Source organism: Globicephala melas, chromosome X, assembly GCF_963455315.2.
Source record: "Globicephala melas chromosome X, mGloMel1.2, whole genome shotgun sequence".
NCBI classification, from domain to species: domain Eukaryota; kingdom Metazoa; phylum Chordata; class Mammalia; order Artiodactyla; family Delphinidae; genus Globicephala; species Globicephala melas.
The window spans coordinates 111,112,595-111,132,720 of record NC_083335.1 but is presented as its reverse complement, the minus strand read 5'-3'; the positions used below and the strand labels follow the sequence as shown (position 1 = coordinate 111,132,720).

The following is a 20,126-nucleotide window of genomic DNA, read 5'->3' as shown; positions in this document are numbered from 1 at the left end:
TGGCTGTATCAATTTACATTCCCATATACAGTGCAGGAGGGTTCCCTTTTCTCCACACCCGCTCCAGCATTTATTGTTTTTCGATTTGAACACTCCATTTAGTCTTAAGCTTGCTAAATTCATTTATTTTTACAAATTTCATGGATAGACCTGTTCATCGCATTTTTGGTTTTCCCACTCCATTTTTCTTCTTAGGATGCATTCAGCGAGGCTTACAGACAACTATTGTCTTGTAAAATAATGTCATAGGTAAAAATATGCCTTTTGGGGTTGGAAAAATCCTTGGTTTGATTCTGGCCTTGATACTTCCTAGCTGTGTGACCAAGGACAAGGTACTAATGACTTTGGAACTGTTTTCTTATCTTTTAAAAGTATTAGGATTAAATGTGATAACGTATATAAAAATACTTAGCATCGTACCAATGTATGGACGTGCTCCAAAAGCATGGTTTTAAGCCCTGTGGCTTATCTGTTAAGGATGTAGCATAATGGCTAAGTATGGGGATTCTGGAGCTTGACTGCCTGGGTTTGATCCAGTTCTGCCATTTACTGGTTCTTAGTCTCCTTATTGGTAAAATGAAGTTTCTGGTAGTAAAGAACCATAAAGGGTTCTTGTGAGGATGAAACAAATTAATGTAAATAAAGCTGCTAGCAGATCAGTGCTTAGCACAAAAGTGCTGTTTATTTTAACTGTTGTTATTATTTTATCACATTTGAAAACCCGGTAGGCCACCAGATTTTATTTGAAATATTTTGTTCTACTGGAATTTTTTGCTTCTCTTTATAATTTCAAACTCTATGAGAGCAGGGCCCAGTCTGTTTTGTTCACTACTGTATTGCTAACATCTGGTATAGTGACTGGCATAGAGCAGTGGTCCACAACCTTTTTGGCACCAGGGACCAGTTTCGTGGAAGACAATTTTTCCATGGGCGGGGTGGGGGGATGGTTCAGGCGGTAATGTGAGTGATGGGGGGGATGGTTCAGATGCGGGGGATGGTTGAGGTGGTAATGTGTAATGCAAGCGATGGGGGGCGGCTTCGCTCGCTTGCCCGCCACACACCTCCTGCTGTGCGGCCCAGTTCCTAACAGGCCGTGGACCAGGGGCTTGGGGACCCCTGGCATAGAGTACTTATTCAGTAAACATTTGTGGAATGAATGAATAAATGGATGATGAATGTTCCATTTTCCTTGACTTGTGTTTGCCAATATTCTAACTCAAGTAGTTTTTTCATTAAGTCCCTGTTTAAAAAAAAAAATGTGTAATAAGACTTGTATAAGTTCCCAGTGTTTACAGATTGAAATCCAAGTTTCTTAGCTTTGCATTAAAAAACCTATGGAATCTAACTGTACCCAGGTTTCTTCTCTTTAGAATGTGGAGTTTTGACCAGATATCTTTTTCTATTGCATTTCAAGTGTATGAATCTCTGGGATGTGAATTAATTCACTGCATTGTTGCGATACCCAGTCACTGAAGTGGTAAACATAAGAGCACTTTGCAAGTTATACAATATTACTATCATCATTCATAGTAATCCTCAAGTGTTTTTAGTCCAGTTTTGCTGGAAATGCCCACCCCTCTTGCTCAGTTAACTGTAACCCCACCCATTTTTCTAGACCTAGTTCAAATCCTCTTTCTTGTGTGAAACACAACCTCCCCACTCTAAAACAAGCACTCTTTTCTTTGAACATTTATAGCCACTGTGATCAGTATAGTTCATTTGGTAATCATGCATCTGAATCAGTTGATCTTGCCCTGTTGTCTTGATGTATTAACTAGGATCTTGAAATGTTTAACTCTTAATGAAACCAGTAAGTTTATTGAACACCTATATTACCCTTATGTCCGGGCACAGAGTTTTCATGTATTAATTTGGGTTTTCACAATTGAATTGTAAGATGCTGTTAAAACATAAACTGAGGCATGTTAAAATTTTTGAGAGAAAAAATCAATTTGAACTGGACAGTGCCAAGCAGGGAGTGTTAGGAGTCCTTGGCTGACAGGAGCCAGGGAAAAGTTTTATACAGAGAAGGTGTGGTGGCAAAGAAAGGAAATTATTTGATTGCCTATAGCTTAAAGCCTAGTTGGCTGTTTATGATTGGCTGTCCCTAGGTTTCGATTTCATAAACTTGAGGCATTTACAGGCTTAGGTTTTGCCTACAGAGGCCACCAAGGCATTAGAGCCATCTCAGTCTAATAGCCTCCTTGTTTCATTAATTTAACACTACTTTAAGAACGAAGACTATGATATGTACTTCCTGGTTTCATGAATGATTCCTTTATTTTTTAAATTTTTATCTATTTATTTATTTGGCTGCACTGGGTCTTAGTTGTGGCATGAGGGATCTTTTTGTTGTGGCGGGTGGGCTCTTAGTTGTGGTGCGTGGGCTTCTCTCTAGTTGCGATGCTCAGGTTTCTCTCTAGTTGTGGCATGTGGGTTTTCTCTTCTCTGGTTTTGGCGCGTGGACTCCAGGGCACGTGGGCTCTGTAGTTGTGGCACGTGGGCTCTGTAGTTGTGGCACGTGGGCTCCAGAGTGCGTGGGCTCTGTAGTTTGTGGCATGCGGGCTCTCTAGTTGAGGCATGCGAGCTCAGTAGTTGTGGCATGCTGTGGCACGTGGACTTAGTTGCCCCACGGCATGTGGGATCTTAGTTCCCAGACCAGGGATCGAACCCACATCCCCTGCATTGGAAGGCGGATTCTTTACCACTGGACCACCAGGGAAGTCCCTGAATGATTCCTTTATACATAACAAAACGTGGCATTGGGTGATTACATAGTTAATGTTTCATTAATGTTAAAATTGAGTTGCAAATATCATTCTCCTTTTCAGAACCAGTCTAGCATTTGTGATACTTGGATTTTTGTTAATATTGGTTCATATTTATATTTTCCTCTTTGTTTTCAAATACATTGACTTATTTCTTACTTATTTCTCCTCCACCAAGGTAGAAATGTTATCTTCCCTTAAATTGTTTACCTTGAGTTTTCACGGATCCTTTTGGACAACTACCATTTCTCTCATATGTTATCTTTGTAAGATTTATCTCTGCAGTAATTTACTGAGGTCATTTAGTTTTACTTTCTGAACATCAAGATCAAAAGAAAAAATGTTAATAGAATTTTCATTATCCATAATGAATTTGGTTTTTAAAAGTGGTTTGAGGTTCAAACCAATAGCAGTCTAGCACCAGTTGAGGCTATTTTGAAGAGGCAGTTAATACTCCTGGGGTTTTCTGAAAGAGGTTGCCTTTGTACAGAGACTTTAGTAAGTGTTGGCAAGGTGTTTCTGGTGGGAACCCCCTTATTTGGTGGATTGAAGTCAATTATTGGAAAGTTAATTTTTAAAATTATTAAAGTTCTGAGTGATAAGAATGCACATACAACAGAAATATTTTGCCATAAAGCATGTTTCCTTGCCAATATTTTGATGTAGGGCCAAGGCTTTATTTTGAGTATGGATCAGCTGACTGAAGTTCTGTGTCATCTCTCTTGTAGGAATCCGTCCTGTCTGTGCAGTAGGTCCAGTTTTGATTTCTTGAAAGTGGAGCAATAATTTAGACAATTTATGAAACCATTTAGTGCAGGATTATAGATTTTAGCAGATATTTTCCTCCTTTTAATATTATCTAACTCAGATCTAATTTGACAGCCACATTTTTAAAGTGACATCATTTTTATTGAATCTTGCCATAGCATCCAACCTAATTTTCACAGAACTATAACCTTCTTTTAATTGGCTTATATACTGTTTAGTTGAAAACCATATCATGGTTACCACAAGAGGAGTGGACAAATATCAGTAGTTTTGGGGAAGAAATGCAAGTGACTTCTGGATGCCAGGCATGCAGCTCAATTTAAGTGAGCAGAAGTGTGAAGCTGAACTAAAACAGTTACCTATTAGCCAGAAACATTTTGTACTGTAGGCATCAGCTGGTCTGTTTTACAAAGGTAATGAGGAGTTGGTAACTGTTAGGTCTGTTAAGTGACATGCTGGAGGCCAATAGAGCTTGAGTGCACAGAGCAAATGAACTTTTGTAGTACCTTTCATACTTTTCAGAAAGACCATTTTCCATCAATATCATGCTTTTTTTTTTTTTTTACAATATAACAGAGATAACTGAATTACTCAAGAGTGCTTGGAGAAAATCACTCTGTTCAAATAAGATTGCCGTGAAGCCTCTTCCCCAAGTAGTTTCCCCCCTTTCCCAGACATAGGTAGTTTCTACCTCTTCTGGGCCTGTAAAACACCTCACATATACCTTTTTTTTTTTTTTTTTTTCTCACGGTACGCGGGCCTCTCACTGTCATGGCCTCTCCCGTTGCGGAGCACAGGCTCCGGACGCGCAGGCTCAGCGGCCATGGCTCACGGGCCCAGCCGCTCCGCGGCATGTGAGATCTTCCCGGACCGGGGCACGAACCCATGCCCCCTGCATCGGGCAGGCGGACTCTCAACCACTGCACCACCAGGGAAGCCCTCACATATACGTTTTTGCATTTCTCATATGTGGTTAATTCACCTACCTGTTCTCTTCTATAAGCTCTTTCTGTAAGGAGCTTCTGTACAGCATGTCTGATCCATAGTTGGTGCCCAACAAATTGAATAAAAGAGAAGTTGTGGCCATTTAAACAGATGATACAACCCAATCTCCCTGAGATGTGGTTTTCACTGATGTGCCATAGAAAGTAAGCCATCATTATCTATAAATAAAGTCCGGAAAAGATTTTAGTATAGTTATATTCAGTTGAGTGTATTATATTCTATATGTCCAAGATACTGTGTTATGTCCACAAAGGTACTGAGTTTAAGAATACATGGTTCTTGCTGGAGAGGATGTGGAGAAAAGGGAACCCTCCTGCACTGTTGGGGGGAATGTAAGTTGGTGCAGCCACTGTGGAGAACTGTATGGAGGTTCTTTAAAAAACTAAAAATAGAATTACCATATGATTCAGCAATCCTACTTCTGGGCATATATCTGGACAAAACTATAACTCAGAAAGATACATGCACACCTATGTTCATAGCAGCGCTATTTACAATAGCCAAGACATGGAAACAACCGAATGTCCATCAACAGATGAATGGATAAAGAAGATGTGGTGTGTGTATGTGTATATATATATACACATACACGATGGAATACTACTCAGCCATAAAAAAGAATGAAATAATGCCATTTGCAGCAACATGGATGGACCTAGAGATTATCATACTAAGTGAAGTAAGTCAGAGAGACAAATACTATATGATATCACTTATATGTGGAATCTAAAATATGACACAAATGAATCTATCTGTGAAACAGAAACAGACTCACAGACATAGAGAACAAACTTGTGGGTGCCATGGGGGTGGGATGGATTGGGAGTTTGGGATTAGCAAATGCAAACTGTTATATATATGTATAACCGAATCACTTTATTGTACACCAGAAACTAACACAACATTGGGAATCAACTATACTTCAATTAAAAAATAATAATACATGGTTCTTGTCTGTGCACGTGTATCCTAATAGCACAATGGTAATTTATGGAGAGGCAAAATTAATTGGAGCCTGGAGGAATCTGAGCAGTTTGAGAGTAGATAGAACCTGAACTGGGCTGTGGATGGTAACAACAATTAGGGCTTTTTGGCACGTATTTACTACTTTATGGCATTTGATAGTCTGGATCTCCTTCAAACTGTCTTTCCTTCTTCTGTCACACACTCCCAGTCTTCCTATTCCCATTTTTAGTCTCCTCCCTCTTCAGTATCTGTGTTTTCTTTAACATTCTACCTTTGGCCGCCTTCCTCTTTCTGTCCTTGCGGTAATGCTTTATTGTTTTAACCCTAACCCTGCGCTTCTGGAAATATGCTTTTCTCTCTTCTGCACATCCACAACACTTCATAAGTGTCCCTTTTACAGCATTTCTCTCTCTCTCTCTCTTTTTTTTCCACTATAGTTGTATACATACATTCCCTCTACTGGACTGTAGCTTCTGAGAGCAATTTGCATCTTTGCAGTTCTTAAAGTATCTAGTATATAGTTTGGTGAGTAGTAAGTGCCACATATCTTTCTTTTAAACTTCTTTCCCCAAACTCAGCCCCTCTTCCAGACTTTCCTTTTTCTGTTCATAGTACTAGAGTTCTTCCTTTAATTCCACATTCTGGTTAGCAAGTTCTGCTGCTTCTGTCCTCAAAGTGTTATTCATAGCCACACCATTCTTTCCACTCTCATGCCAATTAAAAAAACAAATATTGAGGGTGTATTACATTCTGAGCACTGTGTAGGTGCTGGAAATACAAATATTACAGATCCTATCCCTTGTTGTTAGAATACTGGTGGGGCAGAGAGAGACACAGTCTGGTACTATCGAGACTATGTATGTCAAACCCTTCTCTGTGCTGGGTGCTACTGTAACACAGACCTATTACAGTCCTTTTCCATAGGCTGCTTGCTCACCCCCAAGGGGAAGAGGCCTAGAAAGTACAGCTACTGGATTTCCTCCCAGGCTTTAGCCTTCTTTTTTCTTCTTCCTCCTTCCTTTTTAAGATTTCACATATAAGTGATAGCATACAGTGTTTATTTCACTTAGCATAATGCCCTTCAGTTTCATCCAAGTTGTTGCAAATAGCAGGATTTTCTTCCTTCTTCCTCCTTCATCTCCCTTCTTTCTCCTTCACCCTCCTCTTCCTTTTGGTTCCTGCCTTTGTAACTTGACTGTGTTGAGTGCTGTGTTCCTGTTGCCTTTTGCCATGGGAACTTGTGTTCTTTGCATGTCATTGATATCATTAGCTACTGTTTGAGGGCTTACAGTGTGAAGTGTGTAGTAGAATGAAAAACAAGACCCATTTGAAATGCTACTAGTTAAATTCAGCAAGTTTCAAACTGAGTTCTTTTTTTGTTTGTTTGTTTTTATTAGTTATCAGTTTCATACATATTAGTGTATATATGTCAATCCCAATCTCCCAATTCATCCCAGCATGACCCCTGCCCCTCCCCGTCTGCTTTCCCCGCCTTAGTGTCCATACGTTTTTCTCTACATCTGTGTCTCTATTTCTGCCTTGCAACCCAGTTCATCTGTACCATTTTTCTAGATTCCACATATATGCATTAATATACGATATTTATCAAACTGAGTTCTTGGTACCTGCAAAGTTCTATTCTAGGCATCTCCATATCCAAAGGCCAATAAGTCTCCCATAATCCTAGTCTAATTGATATGGAGACGCATATAATGCTACAAAACCAAATATATTGTCACTAGAATTACAAATAAAGGGCTGTGGGGCTTCTGTATCACAGCATATCACATCCTCTTTGGGTTGCAGAGAGGGGAAGACACTCATATATGACTTCAGGTAGAGGGGTTGCTGTATGAAGTCAATCAATGAAAGAATGTCAGCTGTGGTGGTTGTGTATGCCTGGGGAAGGGAATTGCTTGATGGAGTCATGGAGCAGGAAAGTATCAATATAATCTATACCACGTGGTTCTCAGAGTGTGGTCCCAGACCATCAGCATCAGCATCACCTGGAAACCTGTTAGAAATGCAAATTTTTGGGCACCACTCCAGACCTACTGAACCAGAAACTCTGGGAGTTGATCCCAGAAATCTGGGTTTTAACAAGCCCTCCAGGTGGTTGTGATGTGCTGAAGTTTGAGAACCACTGGTCTACACTTGCTTGGTCAGAGAAAAGTCAGTTGTGCTTCGCTTGAAGAGTACGGTTTAAGAAAAGCAGTGATGAGAACAAAAAGACAGGATTACAATAGAGACCTTGAATGCTAGAGTAGGAGTATGTAGGGGCCCCCCAGGGAACCATTTCAGTTAAGGAAGGGACCTTCAGGGGGCTTGCTTTAGGAAGAGTGAGCTGACAGACTTTTATACGGTGAATTAAAACTAAAAGATAATTGGAAGTGGTGAAGTAAATTAGGGGAGGAGTAGCCTTGGGAAATGAAAGGAAACCACTGCCAAGGAGCAATGTGGCTGGATAAGCCTTGACAGCCACCTGGGTAAGTGTCCGGACAAAGGTAACTGCCTCAGAATAAGCTGAGGCTTTGAACCTGGTGTTGGGAGAGCATGGTGGTGCCTTCTGACACACTGTGGGCAGAGGGTAGAGATGCCACATGGTATGGGAAGTGGGATATGGGGGAAGGTAATTTTTTCTAAAAATAAGAATAGCTTCTTCCCCAGAATGATACAGGCTCAGTGTAAGAAACTCCATAAGGGAAGGTGAGGGCGAAAGCAAAATCATTTCCAATCTCACCTTCCAGTGAAAAGCAATACATTTTTCTATTTAAATACCTGAGTATCCATTTGCTTATTTAATTAAACTCAGTGTTTTATACATAGAATTATACAATCCTAAAAACAGAATTCCTTAGGTAAATTGATCTTGAACACCTGTCAGTGTTACACACATGAGTGTACCCAGGTCAGTGTGTGTTTGGAAATTGATGAATTTTATATTTGAGAAACAAAAGGTTTATATAAGCAGCTGATTGTTAAAGAGTGCAGTTTCATTTCACATGGTCATCAAAAGTCCTGTCCATATCATTTATTACAGAGGAAATCTGGCGCAGAACAGTCTCAGATGTCTGGTATGCCAACATTAGTCTAGGGAGAAGAACCCCAGCTAACTCTGTGTGTGTGTGTGTGTGTGCGCGCGCGTGCATTTTTCTTTTTGTAATATGCCACAATTTTTATTGCAACCTGGCCATTTTTGTGAGGGTGGGGAGTTTGATCTCAAAAACAGTGTTCCATTTAAGGCTCTTTTATACAGAAATTGCCATCATGACTGATATTCAAAATATCTTTAGTGTTGGAAGACTTACATGGTAAACATAAAACTCCTACACTTATTCAGTAGTGTACACTCGATGGAAAACAAAAAGGCATTAATAACAACTATTTCTTTTGAGAAGATGTGCAGTGGTTAAGGATCCGCCTGCCAGTGCAGGGGACACAGGTTCGAGCCCTGGTCCGGGAAGATCCCACATGCCACGGAGCAACTAAGCCCGTGCGCCACAACTACTGAGCCAGCTCTCTAGAGCCTGTGAGCCGCAACTACTGAAGCCCACGTGCCACAACTACTGAAGCCCGCGTACCTAGAGCCCGTGCTCGCCAACAAGAGAAGCCACCACAATGAGAAGCCCGTGCACTGCAAGAAAGAGTAGCCCCCGCTCACCGCAAGTAGAGAAAGCCCGCATGCAACAACGAAGACCCAACGCCGCCAAAAATAAATAAATAAAATAAATTTATAAAAAAAAAAAAGAAGATACACAGGTATGAGAATGAACACTGAGGTACTAGGATAAGTTGATGACACAGTTAATACAATTTAATTGGCATTCCTTTTGGGGTAGGGAATTAAACTCTAAAAAAGAATGCTTTCAATGCATAGTATTATATCCGTGCTGCCATGTCACAAGAAATAGGCTTGCCAAGGCAGGTGAGGTGTACGAATGCTCAAGCCTCACAGAACTTCAGTCAAGTGCAACTATAAATAATACTGAATAAAGTTTACCATCTCACTAGTGGATAATACTTTCAAGGCATTCAGTTAGCTTAACCCTTTGTAGTGTTCTAAGCTATTCACATTGACAATCACATTCATTGTAGTGCTTGCTGCAAGGGAGGCATAACCAGTTGTTTTGGCTAAAATATGGGAAGGCATTCCTTGGGTTCTACAAAAAAGTAGCAGTATTAAACAGTCTAATGGCAATCTCTTGATAGTCTGCTTACATGAATGATATTTCCTTCATTCATTGTGCTGGAAGGACCCAGTGGGAAGAGGAAGGAAAGAAAACAAAACCTAATACTATTTCAATTGACTGAGCTGGAGAAATGGAAGCTCCCTTAAGATCCAGATGGCACTTGACTGTCATTTTATAAGTGTTTTCCTTCAAGTGAAACTACTACCTTGCCTTCCAATTTCTGTCCAAGTGTTGAACAGTCCCTTATATCATCCAAGCCATTTACTTGCTACTCATGTTTAATACCTGTAAATTTCTTTTTAATGGCATCTTTAGAGCTAGCATAAATCATCTTGCTTTTTAAAGGTGCACTTTCAGGAGCCCAAGATCTGCTTTGCTTCCTCTACAATTATTTGTCTTTTGTCATCGCTTAAACAGAAGAGAACTGCTTTCTTTGTTTTTTTGATCTCCTCTTGTGTAGATTTCCTTACGCGGCTCGGCCTCCGGTGGTGTGGCACTGCGAGGAGAAGGAGGGGTGGCCGCTCCCCAACTATATTTTAAGACGAAAAAGGTGAAACGTTGTGTCTTTTATTAGAATAGCAAGGTTATTCTGGTGTCTTATAAGAACCAATTAATATTGGACATAAAATGGTCTCATACATAGGCCAATAGCAAGTTCCAGAATTCTCTTTTTAAATAGGCAGCTAGCTACCAGTGAATTTCTTAAGCGACAAGCAGAGATGTGGAATACAGTTTGCTCGTTTCTTAGTTTTGTGAAAAAGGTTTTTTTATTGACAGAATATACCATATTCTATAGTATGTTTTTTTTTTTACTTAAAATATTATGGCCACTTTTCTGTATCACTAAATATAGTTAAATAATTTTAGTAGTGGTATGATTTTCCATTTATATGATGTGATATCGTTTACTTTATCAATCCTACATTGACTAATGTTAGGTGGTTTTTTGTTGTTGATTATTATGAATAGCACTGCAGTATACAACCTTTGCAGTATCCATCTTTGTCCATTTGTCTGATGGTCTCCTTAGCATAAATCTCTAGAAGTAGGATGGATTTTTGAATCAAATGGTACTCATACTTTTAAAATGTTGATACCTATTGCCAGATTACTTTCCAGAAACCTTTATATTCCTACCTACTGTGAATGTGAGTTCACATTTTCCCCAGAAAGAGCACTAGATATTTGTCAGTTACTTTAATCATTACCAGCCTGATAGGTTAAAAGAGATTTCTCTCTCTCTTTTCTTTTTTACTTAATTGATGACTAATGAGATTGAACAGGCTTTCATCGATTTATTAAGACAGTTGTATTTCTTTTGTGAAAGGTCGGTTTATATCTGTTCTTTTTCTGTTTTCTCTGAGTGTTTACGTTATACGGATTTGTAAGATGCTACTACAATTCTGGGACCAATTCCACTTCTGATCATCAACTAGGATTCTGCATCTGATTCCTCTGTGTGTGTGTGTGTGTGTGTGTGTGTGTGTGTGTGTGTGTGTGTGTGTTTCCCATACCACCACGCAATCCTCCATGTCAGCTGGGTGTCCTACAATTCAACTCAATTTTGACACTCTCTGGAGATAGCATCAGATCCCACAAGTTAAGGGCTCAGTCCTAAAGGACTGCCCCCCTTTTCAGATGCCAGTCACATGTCCAGGTGGTCACCTGGGCTTCTGACTGGCTGGCTGCAGATTGGAGGTTCTAATGACCCCCTCCTTGTGTTAGATTAATTTCCTAGAGCGGCTCACAGAAACATTTTACTTCCTATATTAGCAGTTTATTATAAAAGGATATAATTCAGGAACCCGCCAAATGGAAGAGATGCATAGGGCAAGGTATGGGGGAAGGGAGGGGACGTGGAGCTTCCATGCCCTCTCTGAGACTGCCACTCTGACCAAATCTCCACATATTCACCAACCCGGAAGCTTCCGAACCCTGTCCCTTTGGGTTTTTATGGGGTCTTCATTACGTAGTCATGATTGATTACATCATTGGCCATTGATTGAACTCATTCTCCAGCCCCTCTCCCCTCCCCAGAGGTAGGGTGGCAGCAGGACTGAAAGTTCCAACCCTCTGATCATGTGGTTGGCTCCACTGGCAAGCCACCTCCACCCTTAGGTTACCTAGGGGCTTTCTAAGTCACCTCATTACCATAACAAAAGACACCTTTGTTGATTTCATCCCTTAGGAAATTCCAAGAGTTTTAGGAGTGCTGTGCCAGAAACTGTGGAACAAAGACCAAGTATGTATTTCTTATTCTTGTCACAATACCACACTAACATATTAAGGGTATTCAACTTTTGGCTCTTTTTAAATTATTATTTTGTATATTAAGAGGTGTACATATTCATTGACTTTTTTCTTTTAATTTTTTAATTAAAAAATTGAGGTATAATTGATTTACAATATTATATTAGTTTCAGGTGTACAACATACAGTGATTCAAAAATTTTATAGGTTATATCCATTTATAGTTATTATAAAATATTGGCTATATTCCCTGTGCTGTACAATATATCCTTGTTGCTTATTTTATACATAGTTGTTCATGCCTCTTTATTCCCTACCCCTATCGTGCCCTTTCCCCTTCCTTCTTCCTACTGGTAACTTCTAATTTGTTCTCTATATCTGTGAGGCTGTTTCTTTTTTGTTATACTCACTAGTTTGTTTTTTCTTTTAGATTCCACATATAAGTGATAACATATAGTATTTGTCTTGCTCTGACTTATTTCAGTAAGCATAATACTCTCCAGGTCCATCTGTGTTGTTGCAAATGGTAAAATTTCCATCCACAAAACAAAAAGACAACCTACTGAATGGGAGAAAATATTTGCAAATGATATTACCAATAAGAGATTAATGTCAACAATATATAAACAGCTCATATAACTCACTATCAAAGAAAACCCAAGCACTCTGATTAAAAAATGGGCAGAAGACCTGAATAGACATTTTTCCAAAGAAGACATAGAGATGGTCAACAAGCACATGAAAAGATGCTTATCATCGCTAATCATCAGAGAAATGCAAATTGAAACCACAATGAGATATCACCTCACACCTGTCAGAATGGCTATCATCAAAAAGACCACAAATAACAAAAAAACTAAAACAAAAGTAACAAAAAACCTAAAAACAGAACTACCATATGATCCGGCAATTCCATTCCTGGATATAAGTCCAAAGAAAATGAAAACACTAATTCAAAAAGATACATGCACCTCAGTGTTCATAACAGCATTATTTACAATAGCCAAGATGGAAGCAACCTAAGTGTCCATTAACAGATGAATGGATAAAGATGTGATACACACACATACACAGACACACACACACACACAGGAATATTACTCAGCCATAAAAAAGAAAGAAATTTTGCCATTTGCAGTCCATTGACTTTTTAAACTATTTTATAGTGAAGCATGATAAACACTTACAGTATACAAGACATCAGTGAATTGTCACAAAGCCAACACTTATGTAACCCAGGTGAACACGTAAACACTGTCCCCCCCACCCCACCCCCGGCCAAAGTTAGTAGTGTATCAAGGGCTGGGAGAAATGGGTGTGTTCTGCCGCAGGTTCAGACAATCTACAGTGCATTTTCTATACAGAATTTAAAATCAATGTAACTACTGACTAAAAGTTGGTCTGCTTTTTATTATCACCATGCATTGACCATTTAAAAAAATGTGTGTGTGTGTAACATCTGTTTTACTCTGTGTCTAGTTTATCTGTCCTTATTGGTTGGTGCTTGTTGTACGCCCAAAGAGATATTCTCCTACATTATCTTTTAGGAGCTTTATTGTTTTGACTTTTTTTTTTTGCGGTACGCGGGCCTCTCACTGTTGTGGCCTCTCCCGTTGCGGAACACAGGCTCCAGACGCGCAGGCTCAGCGGCCACGGCTCACAGGCCTGGCCTAGCCGCTCCGCGGCATATGGGATCTTCCCGGACCCAGGCACGAACCCGTGTCCCCTGCATCGGCAGGCGGACTCTCAACCACTGCGCCACCAGGGAAGCCCTATTGTTTTGACTTTTACATTGAGATCTATAATCCATCTGAAATTAATGTTGTGTATGGTATGAGTTAGAGGTCAATTTTAATTTTGTTTTCCTTTATGCATATCCAAATGTCTCAGCACCATTTATTGCAAAGATCAAACTTTCCTCACCGGTCTGCAGTGACAACATTAGTGTACAAAAAGCATCCATTTCATGTGTAATATTTCTGTGCTTTCTGTTCTTTCCTTTCATCTCTTTGTCTTATACATTGTCTTAATGACTGTGCTTCATAATAAGTCCTGATATCTGGAGAGAAAGTCTTTGTTATTCTTCTAGGTGTCTTGCTTTCCTTGGCCATTTGCATTTCTTTATACATTTTGAACCAGCCTACAAATTTCCATTTAAAAACTTGTTAGGATTGCTTGGGATTCTACTGGATCTCTAGATCAATTTGGATAGAATTGACGTCTTTACAATGTTAAATCTCAAGAACATGGACCATCCCTTCACTTATTAGGTGTCCTTTAATTTTTAAAAATACTGTTTTCTTTAGTTTTCTATGTAGAGGTTTACCACTTTTCTTTCTGTTTTGATAGGAATTTGATATTTTTTGATGGTATTGTAAATGGTATTAAAAATTCATTTTCTAACTATTGCTGGTATATAGAAATACAGTTGATTTCTAGATATTATCTTTTATATCCCTCAGCTTTGATAAACTGATTTTTTTCTGATAGTTTATAGCTTATTTTGGATTTTCTATATGTACCGTCTGAATAATAGTTTTTTCCCTTCATTCCCAGTTGTCATACTTTTGTCCAGCTTTCTACTTGTTTGCAGTGGAATGGTTTGCCTGAATTACGCAGGCAGCATTATTGGAAGCAGAAATTTTTCTTAAATAAAAAATTCAAACTGTATTCCACTCTTGTTTTTGAATTGCCTTTGAATTTAAACCCAAATCTCTGGGTACTTCAACAGCCATGAAGCCCAGAGAAAGGTAATAGTATCTTTTGAGACATCATTAATGTTCCTAAAGTCTATATAAACAGATCTTATAAAAATCTTTATTTTAAACCTTTAAAATTTAGTTTTAGTGGTGAGAACTCTTAATGTGTATCCCAAGGACTTATGTATGAAAGCTTATCAGTAGTTTGAATAATTCCTGAAAGTAGTGGAGTCACTAGTGAAGCCACAGCATACCTCTCATGTGCTGTCTTAAGCATCATTCCTAGAAGCCACCCACCCGAGGTAGCCCAGGGAGCTCTCCACTTTGCAGAGGGCATTGGCTTGCCAGGATAATGCCATGTGGTGCCAATAGAGACGAATTGCAGGAAGAACTCTTGGAACTGCGTGGGGAGGGAAGTGGCATATGAGTGTCAGTGTGAGGAAGTGTCAGATAGTGTTTCATGGAGGAAAATTCCAAGTTGACTAGTAACTTGGTGGGTTGCAGCTGAGGGATCAGAGTCTTGTTGCAACTTGTCTTCTGGCAATGTCATGCACGCCTCTCTGATCTGGAGGAGTCTGTGGGCTACTGTCAGTGAGGTAGTCAACAGATGCTGAGGAGTCTCAGGAAAAAGTGATTGCAGCTTAAAACAGACAACCTCTGCAGGCTTCTCTCCACAGGGGAGCCTGTGCCATCCTGGTTGTGGAATTTCAATGGTAGCAAAATGGAGCTGTGGTGATGGACCAGCAAGAGGCAATTATGACAAGCAAGGGCTCTATTGACTATTTTGGGAATTATAGGAATGGGAAAACAGAAGCTGCAGCTGTAATTACTGTCGTGGAATGAAATCCTCACCACCACCACCACCCCTTTCACAACACTTTACGCTTGATGGGTGTTCAGTTAATGTGGTATGTGTGCAAATTGTCATTAGACTTTAGAAAACTTTTAGAAACTTTTTGCAAGTGATGATTCAAATGTGCTCATTAAAAATATAGTGTCTTTAACCAATCTAGCAGGTTAAATAATTTTATTGTTCCTCTAGATTACAATTTTTAAAAGATCAAGTTTAGAGGAAAATCTTGTTCTAATTTTGGAGCATGATATATTTGAATTCAATTCGCAGTTTTCTATCTTAAAAAAATAGCTGTAATTATAAACAGCAAATGGATGGGGTGTGAGACTGATTTAAGTTAAAGAAATTGTGACCTTAATAATTCAGAATGCTCCGTATTCTTTCCAAAATGTATTGACACTGTAAGTAAAATTTATCTTTATAGTAAATGTTTTAGGATTCTGTAGAAAGCCACATAGAGTAAAATGCTACTTATTTCTTTTCCCAGTGGTGTTTTACTGAGTCATTTTATTAGTTGTATGTGCCTTTCTTGAGTTGGAAATTTATACAAGATTTCCTGTATAAAGAAATCCTTTCCACCCAAAATATAAATTCTATACCATTTTGTGTGTAGAAGCCCAATGGTGGGCCTTAAGTAAACACAAATGCTAGCTTTTACAGTTTTTAATGTGTTTTTATAGAATAACACTATCTTGTAAAATAGTCTGTTTCTCAGAGTTTTTCTAAATGGAATAATTTTAAACACTCCTTAAGGATCTTCCTTTCAAATAAATTATGAGGTGACTCCTTTTGTAAAACAAAGGTTCATTTATTAGCATGAATAATATTTCCTGATCTTTCCCTCTCCACTCCATGCATATTTTAGCTACTTATAAAGCTGGGTTTTCATATATAGTAATTCTTCTCAGTCACAGGGAGCACTTTAGAGATCGGTACCTGAATCTAGTATTTAATTATAGTTCTTACTTATGGCAGTATGTCTTCTCAATTGTGAGTTGTTTTTATGCCCTTGAATGTGGTAGGCTAACTATAGGATATCTTAATGTCATAGTTGATAGAAATAGAAATAGTTGATAATTTATAAAAGCTGTATAAAAATGTATGTTAGGCTATTAAGGTTAAGTTCCAAATAGAGCTTGGGGAATCTTTAGAAAACGTGACTTTAAAAAATGTATGTATTGTTAAATCAGACTTACTAGTATCTAGTTTAGGCCTTGAGTGCTTAGTATATATTTGTTTCTTTTTTGGAGGAAGATGTTTCTAGTGACTACTTGATAAGTTTTGTATTTTTATAATTTTATAATTAGAATTCATGGGCCCAATTCACAGAAGACTTCTTAAAAATAATTAATTTTTAGTCCATTTGTCTCTTCTCTTAGCAAGTCCCCAGATGACAAATTGATTAAAACAACACTTAAATAAACTGAAACATTAACATTTATTAAAACAACTTGGAATAAACAAATACTATAATTTGGATTATTTAATATGTGTTTTTATGTGCTATATCTAGGAACTGAAAGTAATTGAGCAGTCTTTTTTAGGAATCACTTGATAGAAAGCAGAGAACATTTCCCACTTACAGAAGTAAATGGATGAAGTGTACCTGGTTATCTCAGGAAAAATTCAGCTTAGTATTAACAGGGAAATGGCTTTCAGTCATTCAGTCCATTCTGTCAGTACTGCTGGATTACAAATTAATTGCTGAATTTTGAGTATAATGCTCAGGATTCAGTATGAGAAATTGAACCACTGTGAGTGTTATTGAATAAGGGATTTATTATAGTACTCAGACTGTATACGGATTGTAGGAGTTGCTGGGAATGTGAAAGTCAGGAAGCAGAAGGATCAGAAAAATAGTCACTAATAGAGCCTCCTGAATTACTGGTACAGGCGTGTAAGTCAGAACTTACTGGGAAAATTTTAAGAAGCAAGTGTATACAGACATCAAAGTGAGAATGCAAAGAGGATGATCCTGGAGAGGTCTGTAGAAGGCTGTTGCCTCTGTGTAGCTATTGCTTCTGTGGGTACAAAGCCCAGAGTCAGGCATCTCTTGTTGGATCTTAGGCCACTGTTGATCAGGTGAAGAAGAGCTGGACACAGAGGGGATAAGAGGAGAGTTGAGGACAAGCTGAAACCTGCCCCAGGCACCTCTGCATTTATTCTCACCATGTCTTATCATAAAGACCTTCTAAGAGTTTGGCCGTCTCTAACTTGGTGTACTATACAGGAAAGGAAATTCTGGGAAACACAGTTCCCAGGTGGACCAAGTTCACAATAGAATGATCCAGTGCATTATGCTTCCCATTTTGGGCTGCTCTTTCAGATTCATCTCATCAGTAGATGATGAGGATGTTATAATACTTTGAGCCTCAAGATTTCCATTTCCTTATGGTATTTACTGAGGAACTGTTCATATGCTATTATCACTTGAGGATTTAAAATGCTGTACTTTGAATAACTTTTCTTTTTTTTCTTATTAACACTGTGGCCTTTTCCTAATGTATTTTATTATAATTTCTCTGTACCTTATTTACTGATTTTTGTCTTTGTTATTAAAGTTATACAATCCCAATAAATGAATTACAGGTCAGAAAATATTCAAATTTTGGAGAGGAAAACGGGTACAAAATTTATTTTAAAAAATATTTATTTATTTATTAATCTTTGGCTGCATCAGGTCTTAGTTGCGGCATGCGGGATCTTTCGTTGTGGCGGCGCGTCTGCTCTTTGTTGTGGCACGCGGGCTCCAGAGCATGTGGGCTCTGTAGTTGCTGCTTGCGGGCTCTCTAGTTGAGGCGCATGGGCTTAGTTGCCCCATGGCATGTGGGATCTTAGCTCCCTGACCAGGGATTGAACCCGTGTCCCCTGCATTGGAAGGTGGATTCTTAACCACTGAACCACCAGGGAAGTTCCTTATTTATTTATTTCAAAATTTAAATATGAATAACTACATACTCTTTGGTGGATTTGGGATTAAAAATAACCGAGTATGCCATAAGACTTTCTGCTGACTTTCTGAAATGTTCATACTCCATTCTAGTAATGGTGAATAAAAGGAGATGACCTTTTGCAAGAGATTTTAATTTGAGAAAGTCTAGGCTCTTTGAAATACAGAGCCTCAAAAATTTGTCAGCTAGGTTGATACATTCAGCCAGCAAAATTAAGTGGTCTGCTGTTCTCAGACTCCCACTATATCCTTTGTGCTCCAGGTCTGCTTTCTGTCTCTGCAGTGCATGTGTAACACTTTCTAGTTGATTTTTTTTTAATGGATGATCTGACAGGGTAGGGGAGTAAGGACATGATGAAAGATAGAAAGTGCTGAAAATCGTTTTCATTTATCTCCTTCCTACAGTCCATAATGGGGTGGGGGTTCATTTGTCTATTTCCCATTTAATTTTCCTTTTTTTCTTCTCTAGAGTTGGAGAATCTCTTCTAATTTCTTTTAAGAACATTCACTGATAACGACTGAAGTATTCTGGAGAGTTAGATGTACCTCTCAGACATAGTCTTAGAATATTTTATAATTGTATAACTTAGAAATTAATTTAAAAATTAATTTTTATTGCAGTATAGTTGATTTACAATGTTGTGATAGTTTCTGCTCTACAGCAAAGTGAATCAGTCATGCATATACACATATCCACTCTTAGATTCTTTTCCCATATAGGCCATTACAGAGTATTGAGTACAGTTCCCTGTGCTATACAGTAGGTCCTTATTAGTTATCTGTTTTATATAGAGTAGTGTGTATGTGTCAATCCCAGTCTTCCAGTTTATCCCTTCCCTTAGTTCTAAATAATAATCTTCACTTACCTCCATCATGTTTTCTTTACTCTTTGATAGTAATTAATTGATAACACTTTTTTTGGAGTTTAGATTCAGTAACTCACCTCTTCTCTCTGTATTTTATCTTTTGAAAATGAAGCCTCATTTTATTTTCCATAGCTCAGGAAGAATACTTCCCATTTGTAGTCCTCTAACTGTACTTTGTGTGTGTCTTGTTTCTGTGGTTTCTTTCATGAAATCTTATAGGGCTAAAGGTAATTGAAGTGCCTTTGCTTTCCTCCACATCAAATAAATGCTTTACAAATATACCTCAGCAATTCTGCTTATAGATGGCTCTTTGATTTGTCAGTTCTTGTTTTCTGTCTTGGTACAACAGAAGATGATTTATTTTATAAAGTAAGTTGAAGGTTTCTTTGCTTACAAGACTCTGTAAATTATCAGTAATGTTGATAGTGCAATGAAATTTTAGAAGTGGTTCTAGATTTAGCATGGTTCTAAATTGTTTAGGCTGAGTAGAAAATTTTCCAATGATATTGTTTCAACTTAATAAAATAACTGCTTTGCAGGTAATTTAATTGTCATCAGAACTGGCAAGACTAAAATATTGCCTGCTTTAAAAATGTTTTATTTACTTTAATAAAAATATTGCTCTTAAAATGCTAATGACATTTCATGAATCTATTATTCCTTATGGGTCTTGACATAAATTACTTGTCTCATTTGGGGAATTTCTTTAAGCACAGGCTCATAACTGAGATGATAAATCCCACTTTCTTGAGATATTAGCCTTCTTATTTCTGTCATCTATTGTGTTAAATTAATCTTATTATTTAATTAC

At 38.3% G+C, this 20,126-nt stretch overlaps 1 protein-coding gene across 3 annotated transcripts in view; it reads left to right on the top strand.

Annotated features, from left to right (window-relative positions):
• CDKL5 (cyclin dependent kinase like 5) overlaps positions 1-20,126 on the top strand; it is a 182,716-nt gene that overhangs the window by 18,037 nt on the left and 144,553 nt on the right. The window contains exon 2 of one of the 3 annotated variants that reach the window (XM_030843709.2): positions 11,886-11,939. The exons of the other annotated variants lie outside the window; for them this stretch is intronic. The gene's annotated coding sequence lies outside the window, so the exon portion shown is untranslated. The remainder of the gene's footprint in view (positions 1-11,885; positions 11,940-20,126) is intronic. 3 annotated transcript variants of the gene reach the window in all.